The sequence below is a fragment of the Amphiura filiformis genome, chromosome 8 (assembly GCF_039555335.1).
Source record: "Amphiura filiformis chromosome 8, Afil_fr2py, whole genome shotgun sequence".
NCBI classification, from domain to species: domain Eukaryota; kingdom Metazoa; phylum Echinodermata; class Ophiuroidea; order Amphilepidida; family Amphiuridae; genus Amphiura; species Amphiura filiformis.
In genome coordinates, this window is record NC_092635.1 from 61,967,895 (window position 1) to 61,989,704 (window position 21,810).

Here is a 21,810-nt window from a genome sequence, read left to right on the forward strand (position 1 = left end):
GCAGCAAGTCTACATAAATATATATAAATTACATATTAGATTTAGATTTATTTATTAGTATTAGATTGATTATTTAATTGGGTTTACATAGGGCGTTTTATTGGTGAACTGTAATTTACATGTTATGAGGTTTTGAACGGGCGCCCATGTTTTCGTTTCAAAGGTCAAATGTACACGAATTTTTCCCCGCCTAAAGCAGCGATGTGCTTCGCTATTTTTTCTTTGAGTTTTTTGGTTATCGTTATGTGGATGAAGAATCTGATTGGGTAATATTAATGTAACCACTAACCAGAATGGATCAAGAAAACATAATAGAAAAAGTATTGACTTTGAATCCGTTTATATACTCAGCAAGCAAGATTTGTTATCCAATAAAAGTGGAGAATGCGAGGATTAAAGAACATTAACCCTAACACGCATGAGCACTACAAAATACCACAAAATACTACTTGATATACATGATATATGCGCTGTTCGTGCATGCATCCCACGTGGTGTGATGACGCAATCGCCCGAAGTGATATAGGCACGGTTTTTGCTGGCCAGCGAAGCCCAAGACCCGTGGCAAAGTGTCGCCGAGCCAGTGGTTGTCATGCGAGGGGTCTCGGGTTCGAATCCCACCCGGAGCAAACAACTTCTTTCTTTGTTTTCTCACTTTATTCCTTCCTTCTGTCGAATTGAAATACTCGTTTCACTAATAGCGGCTTGTGCTGTGCTGCTTTTTAGTTTTTGTTTATTACATGATTAATGCAGAGCAAAACGGACCAGTCATAAATTACAGGCTGGAACAACAGACACATGGATCTTTTTCAGAATAACTTTTAAGATAAACGCTACATTATGGGATAAATATTTTTCTAGATTTGCATTGACCACAGTAGATCAAAGTCAAGTCAAAGTCGACAGGGCAGGATATAAATTTCGTTTGGCTGCAAACGGAACTCAAAATACGAACCCAACAATATACAGGGTGTCCATGAAATAACTGTATCGTCGCAGTTGAATTTCATGATTATTTCAACGCATCAACCAAACATACCTATTACCGATGTGGTTGAAGAATATATCAGATATCACATACTTTTCGAATTTTGACAATTGTTCGCTCCGTTTTTGAAATAAAAGAATTTTACGAAACTACCTCATTTTCAATCCGTTCCACGGAGTCAAATATCTATCAATGACAATAGACGCCTCATGCACAAATTGTGCGCAGTAATTAGCACTCGGAATACAGATCATCGATTGATATTTGAATCCGTGGAAAGGTTTGAAAATGAGGGAGTTTCGTAATTCAAGTACAGTGTGGTCAATTGTCAAAATTCAAAAAGTATGTGATAGGTCAACCACACCGATTATGTAGTTATATTTAGTTGTGACGTTAAAATACCTAAACAGTTTTCGACGATACAGTTCTTTCAAGGACATCCTGTAGAATCAGGATCCAAGACACGTTTAATAGTGGTAAGCATTTTAGATGTAGTTAGGACTGTTTAATAAGAGAGTGTTTAACAAATACCTGTACGGTTCAAAATCAGATAGAGGTAGAAAGGTGAGCACATAATTGAGATTCTTCACCTATTTTGATCATCAAGTGTTTCCTGTATTGAATTCGCTCATATTGTAGTCGCGAGGTCATGGCTTATTAGCGCAGTCATTTACCAGGAGACTGACTGCGATGGGGCGACAGATGACTGTTGCTTATAAAATAGTGTTAGCCTTCGGGATGCTATACTGACAACGTGACTCGTCGGCAATCCTAGTTGCGTACAATTTTAAAAGGGGTCAGTACGACATTGAGTTTAATCATTGACGTTTTCGAAAATTTTCTTCTATAGGGTGAATCCAATAATAATGCTAAAAATAAATTGTCTTATATAGGGTGAAACCATTAACCATACTATATATTTGGCTAATAACGGCTTTAGTCACAAATGGCCTACTTCTGGCTTAGTTGAGCAATGAAAAATTAAAGTAATTGTTTTCGCTTAAATTTAACAGCCCCTGCAAACCCCTTTGTTGATAAGATATTCGGTCAAATAATCAAAGTAGAATCTGCAAAATAATACAAAGACTGTCACAACGTATTACAACATCGCTGAAAAAAGAAAAAATCAACAATTTTAAATTGAACATTCGTCCAATATCATGTCGAGTTAACATTACGCACTAAATTTATGTAACAGTAGAAATATCGATGGCACATTTGCTCTTCCACTCATTTTCAAATTAGGGTTTACAATAATTACAATGATAAAAGTTACCACCTTTTGAAAAGCAATGGTACGGCGGACATGGTATATTTAAATATACCTTCACGTTCTTCGCGTTTTAATTATTGCTGCTCTTAAATAAAGCGGAAAAGAACACATTTTATGTTATGTCTGTTTTAAAATTTCTTTCACCATGTCCTTTGGTTCCTTTAAGTTCATTATTTATTTGTACTGTTTTGGCTACAAGCATATTGTTTGATCAGTTTTACCAATCGTTTGTCTTCATAAGCTTCTTATCAACGCAGCTTGGCTTTACTTTATCCACGGCATTTAATAGTGAGAGAGAGAGTAGGTAACTCCATCCCGTACATAGCCTTGCCTCAGGTTTTAGGTTTTTATGTTACAACATTTACCTGGACTAAAAGGTTAATGTTTCGATTATAAAACAGATTCTTGGGGATTTTACTTTTACTCCCGAACACATGTATAATATTGTTCTCATCTTTTAGTATGTTTACATATGAACGTTCCGCAAATGAAGTTTCAGACCTGAATCTCAGACTGTTATGTTTGCGCATTTTCCTCATGTTAGGCTATATTAAGATTACAAAGTTCAAGTTTGCAGTAATTGCAAATTTAGAACATCTGCCGTTCCAGATGCCAATATTGATATTAAAAAACTGGTTCAATATAAATAGAAATACGCTAATTTAGTTAATCCTTTTTTTACCTGTCCGAAGATAAAATGCTTATTGTGTAACAATATAAGACCGGAATCCTGCCAGACTTCTCCGAATTGTGAATGCTCTTAACTATTGCATCTGCCCATTATTCGAAAACAATACAAAACTCTGAAGTGAGTCTTGCATTACTATTTGTGCATTTCGCTTTTAAGTAGAAAACCAACGTGTTTTCCCCAAGTGCTGTCATGAAGCAGATTGAAGCTGATATCAACTTCAGCAAAATAATGTTTGTTCCATAGGTATATGGATATTCTGGAAACTATACTTTGACCAACCTAGTTATATGACGAACTGGTTGGGAAAAATTTGGTCAAGAGAAAATGACAAACTTATAAAGGAGATGTGTAACGTATAATAAAGAGTACCTTCATATTTTAATCTACCACTTTGACCGTGACTTTTGTATTCAGACGAATGTAAAATCGATATTTTTACTAATATAAGACGTTAAATATTTCAAATATTTAAAGTAAAAATACGCTGCAAAATGTAATACGACGTGCTTTTTCATCGTTCTGGTGGAATTTGGTTATAACATCGTCAAGCTGACAGCTTAAATAGGTTTCTACAATAAACTTAATATTTTTTGCCTGAAACTGGCAAATTAATATTGATTCGATCAACAATTGTTTTAATGAAAAAGTACATGAATTATGATAAGATTATAAGAATCTTGATCTATTCCAGTATGAATTTCACATTATTGAAAACACAATACTACATATTCATTTTATGTATCAATAGGCTAGAAAGCCTGGACAGCCCAATAGTGAAAACACTAAATTAAAGGGATGCCCATATTGCTAATGGATCTTCAAATCGTGCTGTTCTCATCAGTGAGTTTACCTTGTATAAGGGACAGGTGACTATTACGCTAATGATGTTTTGATATTTCTATAATAACTTCATTAAGCACACACAGGTATTATACTTATGAATAACTTATAGCAATCAATACAAATATCCTTATCTTTTATGTTTAGTGTAACAAAATTAACAATGGACTATTCCATGTAAAAGCATTTGGAAATATCTTTAACAGGAGGAGTATGAATTTCAAATGGAATGAACACATTAGGCGGCTCCATTTGAATTTCATAGAGTCCCTGAAAAAGATTCAACCTAAATATTCCACTGTGGGATGGTGAGTTTTAAATACCAACAATATAGTTGGTTAATGTGCTAATTCCATTTGAAATTCATTCTATCCCCTGTGGAAGATGTTTCTAAAATTTTCCATAGGGGTAGCGTGGAATTTAAACGGAATAGCCCATATTGTTATCGTGTTATTCGTTAACAGCTGCGAATTTTACGAGACACCTAAAATAGGATGTAAAAATAATAATAGTAAAGCTAAACGATCCGATAGTACTTGTATATCAGACGTATATCACAAAGATAATATTATACAAATATTAACTGTCTATGAGTGTGATGGTCGAAATATAATCACGAGGTGAAAGATGGATTGTTCCATTCCACGAGCCGGAACGGCGAGTGGAATGGAACAATACATCTTTCACCGAGTGATTATATTTCGACCATTACACGAATTTAAGACAGTTAATATTTGTTTTATATCACTCATGCATAAATTCTATTACTAAAATACTATTTAAGGTAGGAAATACATTTTCATCAACATAACACCATGTTTTGCCGTGATATACTTCACATTTTGGGGTCCACCCCATAACTAAATCGGCGAGTCCAAGAGTCAGCGCACGGCTTGGCACAGGCGCACTACGGCAGAGCACTATGATGGTAAAGACTATCACACGGAGAGGGTGATGGTAAAAATGGCAAATGGTAAACAACCAATGAACTGTCTAGAATTGAATATATGAATACAAAAGCCACCTAAGTCCATACTTTGGCCAAATTGAGTTAAGCATGGGAAATTGTTGCTATACATAGGCCTGTTATATGCATGAAAGATCAACTCAAATTCATCCTCTGTGTCTATTGGGCATGTGAAAAATAGCATGTATGAAAGAATCACCCAATTCCATGATATGAGTCTTGTAACACATTGATTGAAATCCAGTATGTATAAAAGTCCACTTGTAACACATTCATTGCTGGAGAATGACTTTTGAACAAAAAATGGGTTTAATAAAGGAAAGTGTGTGGTTTATATTACATGGCAGAATGCTTATCAACATTATACATACCTGTGTGCTTTATTTTGTATTATCTTACTAGTGGTAATCTCATTCTAACATTGTTGTCTTTGTATATGATTTAAAATGAACCCCACGAAGTCCCTGAAATGCTAATCGTCATACCTAATACAGGTTAATCCACTCATTTGCACGTAAAACTTACCATATTGACCAGGTAAATCTAACTGAAGGAATTAAAATGATACACAGGTTTTTCTTTCAAAATAACTTCGCATGGACTTAGGTGGCTTTTGTATTCATGTATTCAATTGTCTGATATAAATTGTGATAATGTATTATCAATATACTCCATGACAATATGATTTTACATAAGCAGCAGTGTTTAATTTGAAATTTTGTATTCATTTGTTGGTTATTAATTGATTCATTAAATGAATGATAATAACAGTATAAGTCAGTATTCATTATAGCTGTGGAATTTTATTTGGGGTTGGTCTATATACAGTACCTTATCGTGTCGACAAAATAAAAAAGGAGAAACAGAGTGAGTTTTGACCTGCCACAAAATCCCCCTATAATTCAATACCTCGGTGTGCAACTGTTCATAATTCAAAGTTGCGCACTTCGGTTTTTTCAAACATGTCAAATCTGTAACTTTAAGGATGTTTCGTTAAGTTTGTTGCTAAGAAGCTGCTAAGTCATACTTTCAGAGTGAAGAAGAAAACAAAAACACCATAAAATACAGGGAATTCGATTTGAAATGCCAACTTGTCAAAGTAGAATATTTGCAAATGAAGTTTGTACAGCAACCCACATATATTTAGAATCCATCGAAAATATCGACCTGTATATTCTATACGCAATAAACAACATTCATCAACAGTGATAATGTACTCCAGAGTAGGGTTAATTAGATTCCATTTCATTATGTTTGGTATAAATTTGGAAGTTGACAAAATGATTTTGGAGAAGCATATGTATTTCAAGAGCAGAAGAATCCACAGGCAAGAATTGCCAATATTAAGTTGTCTCCAATAAGTTGTTTACTCGATCCACGGTGACTGTAATATATAGGAATGATGTATATTTTTTTGAATACAGAACCAAGGAAATAATCGATCAATTTTTCTTATTTTTTATAAATAAACACAAGGCATGCTCTCGGCATTAGTATAGGATAAAAATGGATTATTTTTCTCGATGAAACTTGTTCTGTCCCACAGCGGGTTCCACAGCCATAAAAATACATTTCGTGATTTAATAAAGTATCCCAAAATAGAGTTTACCCAGGAAAATACGTAATGTCTACACAATAAAAAAAAAAACCAGCTACATGAAGCATCATATAGTAGTCTATGAAGCAGCCTTTTTGTCGATTTTGTCCCAACATTGCAAAATGGAAAGATGGATGATCATGCCGGTATGCTTAAGCAAATCTTCACATGAACAAAACTTTCCAGATTGACAAGGTGAATGCAACCAACTGGCGTAGCATCTAGCAATTGTGAAACTGGCAGGTAGTGCCATATACAGGGTGACGTCAGAAACTTAATTGTTTGGGTATTTTAACGCCACAACTAAACACAACTAAATACTTGGTGTGGTTAAAGAATACTTTTCGAATTTTGACAACTGACCATACCGTTCTTGAAATATAGGAATCTTACGAAACTCCCTCATATCAATCGATGATCTATATAGTATATTCTGAGTGCTAAGGCCATCTTGGTTTAATCATTTGTCTCAAAGCCCCCGCGCGCATTAGTAAGATCGCCCGTTTTTTCGCGTTATTGCCGCTGGATTGAGTAAATTTTAGTTTTTTTCCGCTGTTTTATTTTTTCCCAATCCACCACACAAATATCTCACGTTTGATATTGTCAGACGCCAACATAGCTCAAAGCGTATTTTCTCAAATTCTTCATCTTGACCACAGTGCAACCTCCCTGAGCATGCTGGAATATGAAAAGGTGGTATATTCTTGCCACAGAACACAAAATAAATAAATGACGATGCGCAGTGATTAGATCTTAATATATAGTTCGTCTCAAAGCCCTTCTCAAGTTAAAAATCTAATACGGAATGTGGTTTTAATTAATTAATTAACTGTTTGATTAAGTTAACAGAATCTAAGTCTTTAATTGAAAGTAAAATGTTATTGATACATGAACAATGAATGCACATACAATATTATAATCACACAATCACAAGTTTAACTAATCAGTACTTAGTCTTGTTCTTGTTAAATCTAATGTTCTGTTACAATGTTCTGGCTGGTTGATGTATAATATCCTTGTTCACTTATCCTGCGAAAATCACTGTTAAGCAAAGTCCAAATGAGGGAGTTTCGTAAAATTCTTTTATTTCAAAAACGGAGTGGCCAATTGTCAAAATTCAAAATTCAAAATTCAAAAAGTATGTGATAGCTGATATATTCCTCAACAGCATCGGTTATTTAGATACGTTTGGTTTATGCGTTAAAGTACTCAAAAATCAGTCACGACAATACAGTTCTTTCAGGGACACCCTGTAGATATATTTTTAAAAAAACCAAGAAAATAATATTTTAGCCACAATACTGCAAAACAAAACACCAACCAATTACGAATATATACTATAAATGTATATATATATATATTAATTTCACAAAATACCTTACGTCTGAAGATAGCTTATTCCCTCATCGTATTTAAAGATGCCACTCTCTGTTATATTGTTGTTTTATGAACGAAGCAATGCAGTACAGTACAGAAGGGCATAGTCTCGAGAGAAGTCTCAAAATTAGATTGGTTGCGAAAATATAAATAATACAAATCCTATATCGGCTGTTGATTTATAACACATATTTGTACATCAAAAACCTTAATTGGATATTGTAAACGAGTGTGTTTTTAACTTCGCGTGGATTAAATGTGAATATGCAAATGTGTATTCGTATTCTCGAATTTCATTGAAGGTGAGGTACCTAAACAGATGGACATTTGCTATTTATGCTTTTTCAAATACCATTCCACAATATAATAATAATTATAATAATATGTACATGTAATAACCAGGTGTTACATCAGCAGTGTATGGTTACGTTTTTTAAGCTTTAATTTACGGTGAAAAAACTGTGCATATTTTGTTTACCTGTTTTAAAATATCTGTTCCCATGCCCTTTGTTTCCTTCAAGCTAACTGATTCCGCTTCATAGCTGGTAAGTATTTCGAATAAGAACTGTTTTGGCTACGAGTTTCATTAGTTTTAGCAACCCCCTCCAGCTCCTTGTCAACGCAACTCGACTTTACTAAATCTTATCATTAGAGATATAAAGTGACCCTGACAAGAAATTGCCTTATAAATAATTATAATTTAACATTTTTCCTTTAAAAAGTCGTGTCCTGAGGATTTTATTTTTACATTAATTTTAATCCTTAACACATGTAAAATGTTGCTCTTATCTTTCCCCATGTTCATAGCTATCATACCTGTACATTTAAGGAATATATATATTTTGCAGTAACTAGATATCAATGCGCATTGGAAATTTAGCACATTTACCTTTCCAGGTGCCAACAATAATAAATAATAATAATAAAGAAACCGATTCGATATTAATAAATACACATTCCATGTAGCAAAGGCTTAATTTTGTTAATCCATGTTTTGTGCTTGCCTGTGTTACCCACCTGCTCAAAGGTCTGCAGAAAATGTTTTGTGTGTAAGATTATATCACCTGGATCCTGCCACTCAAGTGAAAATCACACGTATCGCATTTCTATTGTGCAACTCACTTTAAGTAGTTGCGCAAAACCCATGTGGATACACCATGTCAGATGTCAGCTAAATTCAGTAAACGTTGAACGTTTGGTCCTGAGGTGGATATCCTGGAAAATGTGCCGATAAGATTTAGTTGTTTTCATTATTATAGGTTATGTATCATTATGAATGATTTCATTTGAACAAAACCAAAATGTAACTCACGATTGACGGTTTCGCCTATCATGACCGGTAGGCATCATCAGAACGATGGTTGTTGATCCTTACTTCCAATTAGCATTGTCCCAATTGATGACATGGTTTTGCTTGACCGCATGGTCTGCAATGGCGGACTTAGACTGTTCACTCGCTGATTGCTTGCGAGATTGTCGGGTATAGTTGTTGCAAAGATCTTGTGCAAATAGTGCGATGCAAATACAAGAAGAATCAAAGAGTCCATTTGGATCAGGAGAAAAGGCCCGAACGTCATGAACAGAGACGAGGGGGCCCACTTCCTTAGTCACGTGTATGATCCTCTCCTGGCTGATAAAACACCCTCGTCGGCCGGGATTCGTCCAACCGGAAGTAAGGATCAACAACCATATTTCTGATGATGCCTACCGACCATGATAGGCGAAACCGTCAATCGTGAGTTACATTTTGGTTTTGTTCAAATGAAATCATTCATAATGTTTACCAACAAACCCGATGAATCTATTTTAGTGTGTTATGTATCATTGTTAAGATACATGAAAACATTAGGGATGATATATTAAAGCGGCATGAATCCTAATATTATAAATAAAATCACAAGTCACAGCCATGAAATATGCCATCAATCATATTAACAAACAGGGACCTCGCCCTAGAAATATCTATCCAATGAATTCATCTTAATTAATTATTATTGTGTTGTTAATACAAAAGTCCTTGTATATTAGGGGAAAAATCAACAATCAATGTTCTTATAGTGATATTCTTAACAAACTGCGTCTTTTATGCGACTGTTAAAAGTAGGATGTGAAAATAGAAGCGCTAACGAGTATATCAGAAGCAGACCACAAAGACGATATTGCGATTAGTATTATAATTGATGAAATGATAAATATTTTAACATAATACATAAAGGCTTTCTTGGGTTATCCAGAAAACTAGTTCTGTATGCTTCCAGTGGGTTAAGCCAATTTAATTGTATTTTTAGGACAACAATGCAAGTTTCAATTTAAATCACAATTATGACTTCAAATCCCCATAGAACACCACAGTTAAACGGCCAAGGGTTTTCATTCATTTTACCTCATTAGTTTGGTTTAAAATGACCAGAAACTTTCATGACATCTTTTATAATATTTGGCAAAGAATGACTAAATTTAAGTTTAATTAACCATAAATCATATATTAAGGCTTTTATTTACATGTAGCAGACTATGTAGAGGAGTACAAGTTTTGTCGTCAAGTAATTAGGAATTGTAAATACATAGTATTTTCAAATAATTCCAAGAGCAACTGATTTTTATTTGTCAGTTAGATTGAAACAGTCATTTCATTTTTGTAGAATTTTTAGTCAAAAATCGTTGCCTATACTTTTGTATATAACCAGAATGTTCCAAATTTGCACGGGCATCCTCACATTATGACGTCATAGTGACATTATGTGGGGAATGTCTGTACTTATTTTGGTATCACTGGAGACCCATAACTATTAATACATTGGCATCAAATATAACGGTATATGACATTTATAATTGTAGTTGTAGGTTTAATCCGAATACTGCCGGGGTGGTTTGGATAGAGTTGCCTATGTTTTTCCCGCTCCCCCATAAGGGCTGACGTAACTTGTAATGGCCTTTAGAGTAAAAAAGGTTCCTTTAAGGCAACGACAAGAAGAAAAACACATTTTACACTCATTTCAGCTTAAAACTTAACCAAGGTTTAATGTCATTATAATCTAAGTACTCTAAGTAAACAATAATAGTAACATACATCTGACCCTGTTGTTATAACACATTGCTGTGTCAAATCAATATGTATAAAAGTAGAAATTAGCAATATTATATTTAATGTTTACTCTTTAAAACCAAAGCTGCGGGTACGGTCAGCATCAGCAGAGAAAAATGTATAACTACAAAAAAATTCAAACTGTCCCATTACACATCACGACATAGTAGAGACCTGCAAAAATCGTTATTCTTTTAATAACCTTGGTGTACTTCGTCAACTCTCTTAAAATCGGTTTATTATAAGCTATATACATTCATTAATGGAGTAGGTTATTTACAACATAAGTGGAGAAATTCAGTGCGCAAAAGATTTAAATGTTCACCCATGTATATCCTAAACAAAGACAAATATGTCAAAATTAAAACAAGCAACCACTACCTATACTGTTTACCTCTGATTTAAGACCTCATTTTTTTATTTGTTTCAGAATTAAAGAAACGGTGATCTAAAGAAACAATGATATTAAACCTAAGGAAGGAACAAAATCTGAAGTTGCACTTTTATGTTCTAACCAATAAAGGAACCCCGATAATTTAGTTTTAATGTGCTAATCAATGGAAAGCACGACGATAGTTCTCTTGTTCAACAACGCTTTGTGTACAACGCAATAGGGCATGCAATGGAGCAAACTGCAAGCTTTGAATTAGCCTCTTCCTTGAGTTTTGGATCATCGTGTATTTATTTCTTGAACAATTTCAACAAATCGGATTCTTAAAGCCGAGCTAAGAGATGCAGCTATTTGCTGCTGGTTCCATTATGACATATCTGTCTTTGTTTAGAATATACAGGGGTAAACATAACTGGTACTTTAATTATTTTGTGCACTATATAAATCTGTATTTAAATCGTTAACCATGTCTATCAAAGCACTGCTCTTTATTACTATGGAAATAGTAACCCTGAAAATCAAAATGATACCCTAAATGAACACTGAAAATTGCGCACAATAGAAAGTACCACTAAAAAAATAACACTGTAATATATTATTAGAGTTCTTCTATTATTTTGTATGCAAATAACCAAATGACATTCTACTCTTATGTGCGACAAGAGACGAGAAAAGTAAAGCCAAAACGAATAAACAATGAAGAGAGAAGGGATGGCTATAGGAAAGTGAATCAAACATCAGTGTGAATTGTTTAACAACAGCATTGGGAGTAGCAAGGTGGTGAGAGAATTCAAGACTGTTAAAAATCTCACAAGACGAAAGGCATCAAAGACTACAGTCATTGAAGATGATAACCTCTTCACATAGAAACATGCAATCACTAAATCGACAAGTGGAATATTAGTTCGAATTATAGAATTACCAGATATCTATGCTTGCAATTGCAGGGTATTCATACATCCGAAAAAGGTAACCAAGTAACCTAAACGTAGAGGTGGAGGCAGTAATAAAAAGTTTGAAATACGGAAAGCCTCCAGGTACGAACAGCATTCCTGGTGAACTATTCAAGTGCAAGCTGTCCACGGGCAGAAAACAGAACCTAGTACAACAGAACAACTCTTCAATCTCCGCATTCTGTGTAAGAAGTACCGTAATGACCACAAAGCCTAAAGGTCCGTTCATACTACGCCGCAATTGCGTTGCGATGCGGTGCGTTGCCGCACTACATCGTACTGCAAACTACTGCATTGAGATATCGCAATAAAATTAAATACATTTTAACTTGGAAATGCGACGAGTTGGGTTGAGTTGCGGCAACAATTACGACGTGGTATGAACGGACCTTAATACTAAAAATTCGTTGACCTCAAAAAGGCCTTCGACCATGTGTAGAAATGTGTGGATTCTTTGTGCCATCTTGAGGATGTTAAATGTTTGTAAGGCAAATGTAAATGCAATGGAATCATTGTACAAGGCATATTCGAGTGCAGTCATGTATGGCGATTAATCAGTGACTGGTTTTGCAAACTTGAAAATCAACAAAAGTCTCAAGAATCTCGGAGCAGCATCAATAACCTAAACTGACTACAGACTAACTTGGAGAACTTAACTTTGCAAATACGCTACACAAGTCATTTTATCCAACCAAGCAATTTACGAGCTCATGGCACAAATACATATAAACAGAAAGGGCTCCGGACTATTATACAGCAGAGAAAACTCCAGCGTATCGGACAAGTAGTGAGAGGCAAATATATGTGTTTTGCAACTGTTTACGTGCTACTGTGAGTATTTTGGTCACCTTTTGTTGTGTTTTGCTAATAGTAGTTTTAGGTTTGTACAGTTATATGCTTTCATGTGCAATGGAGCTATGTAATGGCTCGAATATTTGCACTTTTAAGCGTGTCATTGAAGTGTTTTTATAATTGCTGCTAGGGGGTGGTGCAATAATTATGTGTACCCCGGGGTGGTGAATTCTCAAAATGGTATGCCAAAAATTGCTTGCCCCCCCCCCCTCTGGCCGTGCCAAAAATCTTTGCCCCCCCCCTTTTGACGTGCCAAAAAATCTTTGCCCCCAACCTTAAATTGTCTTACCATATAATGCGAGTGCAGCGAGCAGGAAATTTTGCATATTTGAACGTGTTCCTAACGTTTTCCTACACCTTTTTAGGGCATAATATAGAAACGGTGCCCAAAATATCTGTGCCAAAAATTGCTTGCCCCCCCCCCCCCCCTTTTGACTTGCCAAAAATCGCTTGACCCCCCCTTTTGGCCTGCCAAAAATATTTGCCCCCCTATAATTCACCACCCGGGGTACACATAATTATTGCACCACTCCTAACTGTTTACTTGTTGCTTAATGTTATGTGATTTCTGAACATTTCAGTCACCTTTTAAAATGTTGTGTTTTGGGAATAGTAGCTGAAGTGTGTATGTAATAATATAGTCTATATAATTTCTATCAATATGTTCATGTAATTTTATAATGACTGTTGTTATCCTCTCTCTCTATATATAATAGAACCAAGAGGCTTCCTTGCACACTAGAAACAGCGCTTTAGAAATTATTATTATTATTATGAAGTGTTATTTGGTTCATTAGCTTTCGCCGAAAATGTTGGAAATACATATTAAGAAATTAGTTCGTTTTAATATATACAATGATCAGTGTCGGAGCATGTTCCGTCTGTGGTCGGTCAAAGTCAAAAGGGCATGATGTCATATTTTCTCGTCATAATGGTGTTTGATAAGTATGATATAGTTGGTTGTATACTATAAATCCTCAGCTCAAATGTGCTCGGATATTGCAGATAAACAAGAGACCTCGTGTCTGGATATCTAGTAGTCTCATGCTAGCAGTCGCAGCTTTTGTGAGGCCAATCACCAGTGATTGAAAGCTAGCTTTGGCTTTGCTTTTTTTTAGCCGGGGATATAGTCGCAGAAAAAATACGTTGATTTGTATGCCCTTAGCGACCGACCAAAAGATCTGAAAAAAAACCACCACCCAACCACGGCCGCATTTTTTTAATGTCATACTTTGGTTTATAATAGTCAAAATAATGTGTTTTATTTAGAGAATAAAGGGTGTGTGTGTGTGTGTGTGTGGGGGGGGTGTTTGAGGAGGGCTGATAGTTTGGGTTTGGGTAAATGTAAGGTGTAGGCGAAGATGTAGGTGGGTGTGAGCTCTATGAATGTGAGTGTGAGTGTGAGATTTTGCCTCAGCAAGTGCAATTAATTTCTTTGCTTCAATTTTATTGTGATTTTATGTATATTTTATATGGGTTTTTATGTCTTTAAATATAAACAATGCAAATGAAATGTAATTTGGCCTACGGGCCACGAATGAATTTGAAATAAATTTAGTCTGAATCTGAACCTGGAAACCAGCGTGTTGGCGACAGTCGGTGTCTAAGGGTTATTCACCACGCGGTGATTTAAACATGGCGTAAGGATTCTAGTCATTTTATGGTCGGGAAGAGTATTTGTTAGCAACTTCTCGAGTTGACTCAAAAGACTTTATAGTCAATGTACAATCTTTATAGGGAAAATATCAGTTCAGTCATTTCATCTTGGAAAATTTGAGCCTCGAGTCCATTATTTGTTACAAGTCTGTCATCAATGTTATTTTCTAGCAATTTCTCGGGTCGAGTCAAATAACTTACTGTATAATCTCTATTGGGTAAAATCTGAGTCAGTCATTTCATTTTTGGAAATTTGAGTCTCGGGTCTGTCACCTATGTTATCTTCTAGCAATTTCTCAAGTCGAGTCAAAACACTTGCGTCACTGTTTATGGTAAAATGTGACAATCTGAGTCCGGTCATTTCATTTTTGAAAAGTTGAGTCTCGAGACATTACAGTCTGTCACCTATGCTAATTGTTCAGTAGTTAATAAACTACGCAAAAAAAGTTTCTTTATGGTTAGGAAATTTACCCACTATTAAAATCTAGCGACTAATTTTGTACGTTTGCTAAATAATCGCATGCGGGTGATTGTCCTGCGCATTTTGACATCTCATTCACTACTCTACGACACTCCTGAGAAAAGATATGAATGTTTAAGTAACACGAGGTCGAAAAATGAAAATTGCAAAGAAGCCTATTCAATGGTTTTAGAACTGATTCACTGATGAAAGACGGTTTCATTATTCCCGCCTTTTCAATTTTAATTTAATGCATGTTGGTTAATCCTTTGCTTATTGTACAGATGAATGATCAAAGACAAAGGTGAGTGGGTACTAAGACATTTACGTTTTGTGAGATGGATTTGGAAAAGGGATTCAAAACAGGTCATGATTACAGCTGCATTCCTGGAAGCAGAAGGAATTGAGACACTTGAGTGGCCCTCCAGAAGCCCTGATCTTAAGGTTCTTAGGATCTCCAAGGGGTTAACCCTTGGAGAACCTTTGGGATCAGCACAAGAGACGAGTCAACAAGAAGATAAAGGCAGATACAATTCTGGTGGGATTGCGTCGCATCGTTATCAACGAGTGGAACGGGGTTGAGCAAGGTAACATTCGACGCCTCATTAGGAGCTTGAGACGCCGCGTGGCTGCTGTAAGGGAAGCCAAACGGTAGACACACAAAGTATTGAAAGACTGGCAAAGAAAGAGATTAATCTCAAGTGAAGTTGGAAGCAGCAGTATGATGTCTGAAATGTGCTCAGCAATTAAACAAATAATGCCTGCATGTTTGTTGTTTTTTGTGTTCTTTTATGATGATAATTGAATAGGCCTTTTTGCAATTTTCATTTTTCGACCTCGTGTTACTTAAACATTCACATCTTTTCTCAGGAGTGTCGTAGAGTAGTGAATGAGGTGTCAAAATGTGCAGGACAATCACCCGCATGCGATTATTTAGCAAACTTACAAAATTAGTCGCTAGATTTTAATAGTGGGTAAATTTCCTAACCATAAAGAAACTTTTTTTGCGTAGTGTAGATAAGAACAATAAATAGAAACATTACTTGTTCGAAAGTCAAATAGTTTAATGTCCATGCTCTCCGCATTATCCCGCGGCTCCGCAATATTTTAAGTAGCTTATTTCCATCCGTTACAAGTCCTTAAGAAGATACAGTTTCTAAATCCTTTAAAATGGGACAACAAACTATTTATTCGGTCACTCAATATCATATACTTTATATCAAATGGCTCCAATAAGCCCTGTATGTAATAATGATAAAGGTGTTTACGTGTTGTCTACTGTTGTGTTGAGGCGGTCAATATGTCGACTTTATTAACACACATTGGAAACCATTGGGGACAGGGAGCTTGGCTCAAATTCGATGCCAGTTATAAATTTCTAATATAAGCATTCTTTTTCTATTCTTGTCTGTCAACAACTTTGGCTAATATTAAAATATTTATGATATTCTTCGCTCACATGGTACTTCGCTCTCATGTTTGTGAATGTTATGAGAACATTTTATACTCTACTCTTTATATAACCAGATATTTAAACGTTTTCTGGCAACATTTTCTAACCTGGTGCGAATAATGTCGAAAAGTTTTGTGTTTGCTGGGTATATTTATGAATTTTCATATATTTCCAGCAGTTTGTATCAGTTATACTACCTACGCATGCGCAGATTGTAGTTTCAGTTACACCAATTATGACCCTACTGCCTTTATTTCATTTAGGAGATAATTAATGTAATTGTTAGCCACTGTTTTCGCATTTTCACACGTTTTTCAGAATTATGTTGCTTCCTTTTAAGTTATAAAGTTGTTTGAGTTCACAGACGTCTCGTTTTGACACTAATTTAATGGTGTGTCTCTAGCTTTACCAAAGGCAGACCAGGTAACAAATGTTTTTATAATGTAAAAAATTAGACATATTTATTATGTAGAGTCTCTGTTTTTTGACGTTTTAAACACGTAGCATCACAACAATTAAAAAGTCCGCCTTTTTAGGTGCCTTTGCTGTGTCTTTAGCCTATTGAGTGTATGTTAATGATGTTACGCAATTAATGATTATATATGTGTGGTTAAAAAAGGTCAGTCTGTATGTGATTATTTCATCAGGATAGTCCATATAAGGGGTCAAAGGTCAACTTTAATTACATATTGACCACCCCGTGTACCTTAATAACACCCAAAACTTAATGAGGATAGCTGTAGTGGATGGATGACAATGATTTAATGTTAGTAAAATGCATGGTCAAAAAAGGAAATGAGTAATTATGTGTGTGAGGTGATATTTGCATAATAAACCATCGCTTTGATGGGAGGGATGTATACAGCTCTTGAAATTTAGTTAAGTCATTGTTATTTTCAAATGCAAAGTCTGTATCTAATGCTTGTGCAATTTTAGCAGGATAACATTTAAGGGCTCGGGTAGCGACGTTTGCACAGTATTTTGTGGGACCTGAGATCAAATCAGACATACCAAATTGCATTCTGAATACGAGGAATGTCCTTCTTATATCAACTAATTTTGATTTTTTGAAATTGGCAATATGGTTCCGTATCAAGCTTGGCCTGCATATATTTGTCCTATTACATTTGATTTGTAGATACAATCTTTTATGATTGCTTTATATTTAAATTTAGCCATTGCCCTTAAAGGTTAACGATTTAAATGCGCAAAAATACTATATTTTGTAATTGATCTTTAAAAGCATTCCATTAAATTATCGCAGGATATCCTTAAAGCTTAAATTTATACTCTATCGCTGAGCGCCGAGCGATTGGCTTCTAGCCAATGAGGTAGCGTGCTTTCTGTTGGGTTGGGAAAAGCAAGCTACCTCATTGGTCAAATACCCACCGCTCGTTGCTCAGCGATGAAGTATAAATTCAGCTTAAGAATTTAATATCTAACAACATATTAACAATTAAGACAGTGGTAAATATTACTTCAGTATAATCTTTAGAGCAATTACCGAATAGGGTGCAACTCTACTTGTCTCATTACAAGACTGCCCTACCCCAACCCTAACCCTGACTGGATTCAAGTCTAGCAAGTTGCACCCAGTTCAGTAATTGTACCAAATGTGACCGTACAGCACGAATGAGCCGTAAATGTCCTCAATTGTATTCTGAGTTACAGTGTAAAATGGGCATGAAGGTCATATTCATAGGTACCTCAATTTGGTGCTACGTGTACCTCATTTAATGAGATACACGTAGCACCAAATTGAAATACCTATGAATATGACCTTCATGCCCATTTTACACTGTAACTCAGAATACAATTGAGGACATTTACGGCTCATTCGTGCTGTACGGTCACAAATAGGAGCAAATCTTTTGACATCTTTGCGGTAAAATATTAAGATTAATTACAGCATTCAAATAACATTACTTAAATCAATTGAATAATAAGCTTTTAGTTATAGAAATTTGTATTTAGTTTTTATACATAGTCCACTCCAATTTTCAAAGACATATGGTATACAAACATAAAGTAATAACATAAACAATATAACGATGCTTAGAATTTTACCGGCTTGTCTGCATTTTCCTGATTGTAAATGTTTAATGCCACGTATAAAACATGGATAATCATATCATTAACAAAAAAGACGATCGTTTTTGAATTTGACAATAAGTAAAAACCTTTCGCAAGCTGTAATGAATGAAAAGGCGACTACGGGGAATTATATACAAAAATAAATTAGAGAATCATCGCTGACTCATTTAAAGCCGAAATATACGATTTCTGTTAAATTTTAATTTGGTTATTCCTGCATAAAAAGACAATAGCAAAATAACTGTCAAGAAGGGTTTCTATCCATTTTGAAGTAAAAAACAAAAACAATAAACAAACCACATCACAGTGGAGCAATATAATAGATACATAGGGTGCACAATTTATAAGTTCCCTTCTAATACTATTTAAAATAAGTCCGAAAATATTTTACGAAATGTAAAAATGTAAAAAGGTATGTATACCCCTATTTCTCCGACGCACGTGGGCCAATTTATAGCGTCACACATCTTTGCGTTCAGTCACAATGGTTAATTGTGCAAGAAAAGAGGCCATTTTAAAAGTTGTACCTGAGTGCATAGCAGTCAGGTTTTACACATGAATATACATGGTCTGGTATTGTTTGAGAGTTGACTCCTATTCGCTGTCGAAATGACGTAATAATCGGATTAACTACCATAGTAATTAATATTTAAAAGATCGCCCTGCACTGCAAGCAAATTGCACTAATCACCTGTGTATGTCACCAAACATAGATTGAATACAATACCGCTCTTTGCAAAGATGCAGGTGCGAGTGATTAGCATTTCTTTGACATCTATGGTTCAATGCATATGTACCGCTTGAACGATGTAGTGCAGGGCGATCTATTCAAAATTCAAAAATTACCATTGCTATAGTATAGTTAGTCTTTTTTACATCATAATGAAGCATTGTGATTCTGCCTTGTGACTGAAAGCAATGACGTTTGACGCATTTATTTGATCTATGTGTGTAAAACACATAAGACAACCCATAACCTTTTACACTTTTGCATTTCGTCAAATATTTTTCGATTTCTTTTAAAAAGTATTTAGGGGAAAACGTTTCCCTACAAAAACAAGAAGTTGCATGATTCCAATCAGATGTAAAATCTAAGTTGGAATATGTGGAAAATTCAAAAGTACGCCAAAACACTAGTTTAAGTCAAATTTGAAATTAATTTCAAAATACTCCATATTACGGCTTTTTAACGTGTAAAATTATTAGTAAACCTTTACACGCTGCTTTTGATTTCGTCAAGAAAGACGAGATGTAATTCTTCTGACATGAGGTATTTGATCAGATTTGATTACAGATTCATTCATTAAACTAACCGTTTAATCCATTGCAATATGCAGTCATGGTAATGGCTTTTTTTAAACTGCCTGAAAAAGCGCGTGAATTCGCCTCAAAAGGCCCAGAACAGGCCAAAAAATACGTAAATTATGACAACAAAACTGCGTGAATTCAGGCCAAATCTGGAAAATTCTCATGCCTGAATATGTCACAAGAAATATTCTCGGGACATGTTAAATTAACATTATCCAATGTACTCTACAACATTGTTGAATTAAATGATTCTGTAAAATATCAGTGCTACAAGATGTTTTGTTGATAATAGCCAAAAACCATCCACCTCGACCTTTTGGAATTTTGCGCCAAAATAAGTTTGTACAGAAATGCATAATTTTATTTTGTTCTTAATTGGCATCTAAGACTTAAAAGTGCTCTATACTTTTAAACCACGTATCAGTCTTTTTCATTTTTAAACCACGTATCAGTCTTTTTCATTTTGAAACAAAAACCAATGGTGATAATTAATGAGACACTTTTCAAGTATTACTTTTTCATGATTACTTGACCTCTTGAGTATAGTAGAAAAACATATAATTTGAATTAAGTTAAGAAAAATACAATCTCTTTATAGCAACATGTATAGTATTTAAATAAAATGATAAAAGTTGTACTCTTTTAAGGTAGAATAACCTTTAACGAAGTACTGTATAATATATACTGCTTCATTAATGCATTGCGCTACGTACAGATTAGTTGATGACGAGTAATAGAGAGATTGCGATTTCCAAAGTTACGTATCATACGCACGTGCATCTATTCAAAATCACTCTCATGTGACGGGATTTTGAATAGAGGCACTAGCATATTATTTGAAATCGCAAGTTCTCTACTACCTTTAAAACTTCTGTTAGTAACGTAATGCAAAAACATGTTTATAACCCGGATATCCCATATTATACTATGCTGCAAAATGTTATACGTTTTCTGCTCACATTGTTTTCTTACAATAATTCATCATGATCGCAATGATTTCTTTGGGAAGGTTATTTTGAAAAATTCACGGTTAGACAGTTTTGGCACCCGACGGTTGACTTCCTGTGAATGCCATGTTGCTGCAAGAATTCTCATTCATTGGGTGCACAATTCTAAACAGTAGATATTCTGTATTTGAATCATGATAATGCGATATGTTTGTAAGGGATTGGCCTTAATTTCTTACAATCTTGCGCCCTGAGGTTTTTCTTTCTTTACATTATCAGTTTCAAATTTCTTACATCGTAGGTCGAGCATAACACAAACGTACATTTTCAATCCATCAAAAGTATGTGATCAGTATACTGTATCAGTCATTTCTTTTTTCTTTTTTTTTCGTTTGAAAATGGCGTGAGCATATCAAAATAGATAACGTTTCACTCTGTTTAGATAAGTGGTCGTAAGTAAAGAAAGTAATGTGATAAAAGCATTGAAATCACGTATAACCCACTTAAAATGATGTCACGTTTGTCAAATATGTATTTCCTTACTGTACGAGTAGAACACAAGTTTAACAACCTTACGGAAAGTGTCATATTCTATAAGAAAGGTAATATGCATTGGATTGATGTTGTTTTTGCGCTAGTAAAGTTTATATTTCGTGGGTTAGTCTGCAGATTGAAATGAGTGATATTACACGTCACCAATATGGCTGTGTAAGCCACTAAAAGTATGGCATAAAAATATGAACGAAGTCATTGATTTACCATTATATCCATCAATTTTTTGCTTTCGATATTCATGATATTTAAAAACAAAAAATAAAATATGGAGTAGGGAAAATAAAATTAGTTTTGAGATTCGCCTCTTCAGACAAAACTTTACC